The sequence below is a fragment of the Rhinopithecus bieti genome, unplaced genomic scaffold (assembly GCF_001698545.2).
Source record: "Rhinopithecus bieti isolate Rb0 unplaced genomic scaffold, ASM169854v2 scaffold_60804, whole genome shotgun sequence".
NCBI lineage: Eukaryota > Metazoa > Chordata > Mammalia > Primates > Cercopithecidae > Rhinopithecus > Rhinopithecus bieti.
The window spans coordinates 109,540-112,371 of record NW_016823080.1 but is presented as its reverse complement, the minus strand read 5'-3'; the positions used below and the strand labels follow the sequence as shown (position 1 = coordinate 112,371).

Here is a 2,832-nt window from a genome sequence, read left to right as displayed (position 1 = left end):
GGCTAGTTTTTTGTATTTTTTAGTAGAGACGGGGTTTCACCGTGTTAGCCAGGATGGTCTCGATCTCCTGACCTCGTGATCCGCCCGTCTTGGCCTCCCAAAGTGCTGGGATTACAGGCTTGAGCCACCGCGCCCGGCCCAAGTCACATCTTAACACGTGGATGGTGACAGGCAGAGAGAGAGCGAGCTTGTGCAGGGAGACTCCAGTTTTTAAAACCATCAGATCTCATGAAACTTACTGGCTATCACAAGAACAGCACGGGAAAGACCTGCCGCCATGATTTAGTTACCTCCCACCAGGTTCCTCCCACGTGTGGGAATGGCAGGAGTTACAATTCAAGATGAGATTTGAGTGGGACACAGCCAAACCATACCAAAATGCTACCAGGGAAAAACATGAAAATCTCTTTTCCATTATGGCTGCAGAAAATGATTACTTTTTCACAAGCAAGCGTTATAGATAAATTGGTGAATTACAAATATTTATCAAAACATCAGTACCTCCCTGCTTTTTGCAGGGTGGAGAATTTGTAACAGTGGATAACCCTGTTCTGTATCCTGTTATCTGGAAGTTGGAGTTTAATGCTAAGTTTTGTGGGATAGGACTTGGCAACTCCTGGAGATGATTTGTTGTCATGGAAATAATAAATAAATGACATATTTATTGTATGATAGGGATAGATACTTTGGCTTTTCCAGTTGAGGTATTAAATGTAAGTGCCTCACAATTTCCTCCCCTCCTATAAACATGAACACTGAGTTTGAGTTATTTTTCTGGATTCTTCAAATATTATTTTTAAAAAAATTTAACCAACCAAATAACCTTGACTGAGAAACAGAAGCTTGAGCTCAGTGACTGCCAGCGAAGGCCAATCTGAAGCCTGCAAAAAGAAGACCATGGAAGGCCTACTCAGTTCTTCCTTGGGAGCCTGCCTTTACAGATGTCCCAGCCTGCTCACGCCAGCTGTGAAAGGAGCTCTTTATATTGAGAGAAGCTACAGAGTTCTGGAAATCTGGTGTTCACAGGTGGATGTGGTTGGGCCTGGATGGAAAGGATGGGATCCCCTTTTTAAGGGTGTAATTTTCATTGTCCTGGCTTTCTTTCTAGACATTATTCAATAAAGCAGGGGTCCCCAGCCCCTGGGCCATGGACCCGTACCAGTCGGTGGCCTGTTAGGATCCAGGCCATGCAGCAGGAGGTGGGCAGCAGGTGAGCGAACATTACCACCTGAGCTGCTTCTCCTGTCAGATCAGTGGTGGCATTAGTCTCAGGAGCATGAACTCTATTGTGAACTGTGCATGGGAGGGATCTGGGTTGTGTGCTCCTTATGAGAATCTAATGCCTGATGATCTGAGGTAGAACACTGTGGTCCTGAAACTATCCCCACCATCTATGGAAAAGCTGTCTTCTAGGAAACTGGTCCCTGATGCCAGAAGGGTGGGGAACTGGTGCAATAAAGTAAATTCAGAATTATATGAGAAGGGAGTTTATTCTGAAGTATCGCAATGAGGAAAAACACCACGTATAACAGCGGCAAGCATGTTAAAGGTTAGGCAAAAAAGGGCTTTCTTTCTTAGGAAGAAGCAAACTAGATTAGAAAAAAGGGAGAAGAAGAGGGCCAGATGGATTCTAAATCAGAGAACATTTCACCCTGAGGTCAGCCTGTCAGCCTGTTCACAGGAGAGGAATAAAGCAGGGTTGTATGTTGACTCAGGCTGAGAGTGTATCAGAGTTCAGGGGCCTGAGGGAGGGAGGGAAACTTAAGTAAAATTTGGTTAACAAGTATTTTGTTCTGACCACTGAAGACAAATTTAGTCAGCTAATTAGTTAAGAGGCAAAAAAAAAAAAAAAAAAGTTGTCTGTTTCTGGCTTTATTATACGCAAAGGAAGCATCATCTAAGTCATAATGAGAAGGTGTTTGTTTTCACTAAGCTGTTCCTGGAGAACACAAGGAACGTTTTTGTTGTTGTTTGCTTTTTAAGTTGCAGATATTTAACAGGATTACCTACTCACCCCATCTTCACCTGCTGCATTCCCTTGTCCTCTACAGCTCTTCCATTGAGTTGTTCCTGAGTCACATCTTTTATAATAAACTGGTAAACATCAGTAACTTGTTTTTGCTGAGTTCTGAACATAGTTTTTTTTCACATTATCAAACTTGAGGAAGGGGTGATGGGAACCTCTGACTTATAAGCAATTGCTCAGAAGGATACATGGTCCCCTGGGACTTGCAACTGGCATGTGCAGTGTGAGCTTGTGGGGTACGTGTTGACTCTGAGTGGTGTCAGAATTTAATTGCTGGACACTTAGTAGGTGTTGGAGAATTGGTTGGTGTTCAGCAAAGTCCACACGTTTGGTATCAGAAAAAGGACTCACAGATCAGAGTCTTCACCCGACTCTGGGAGAGTGTTTGGTCACTGGTGAGAACTGAGACCTGGAGAAGAAAGCATTTCCTCACCTGCAGGGGATAAATGGGTGTGTGGCGCTCCCAGAATTAAATTTCCGATCACTCAGGCTTCCTTCACTCATTCCCTAGGAATGAACCACCTTGGGCTATATCTCCACCTTGAGAGTGGTCCCCAAGCTTGGAACGTATTTAACCTACTGAGCATGGGGTTCGTCTTTATAAAATCTTGCTGGGACGTAATTCCAGTTTGGGCAAGTATTTAAGAATTTTATTCCATGATTTGAATGTGAGATTTTGATTTTCTTGATTGAAAATGAGTGAATTGCCGGGCGCGGTGGCTCAAGCCTGTAATCCCAGCACTTTGGGAGGCCGAGACGGGCGGATCACGAGGTCAGGAGATCGAGACCATCCTGGCTAACACGGT

General features: G+C 44.2%; 1 protein-coding gene across 2 annotated transcripts in view; it reads left to right on the top strand.

Moving 5' to 3' along the window:
• The window catches only part of ZNF670 (zinc finger protein 670), a 43,633-nt gene that overhangs the window by 4,633 nt on the left and 36,168 nt on the right, over positions 1-2,832 (top strand). The window contains exon 1 of one of the 2 annotated variants that reach the window (XM_017861203.1): positions 987-1,210. The exons of the other annotated variant lie outside the window; for it this stretch is intronic. The gene's annotated coding sequence lies outside the window, so the exon portion shown is untranslated. Of the gene's footprint in view, positions 1-986; positions 1,211-2,832 lie in introns of those variants that run through there. 2 annotated transcript variants of the gene reach the window in all.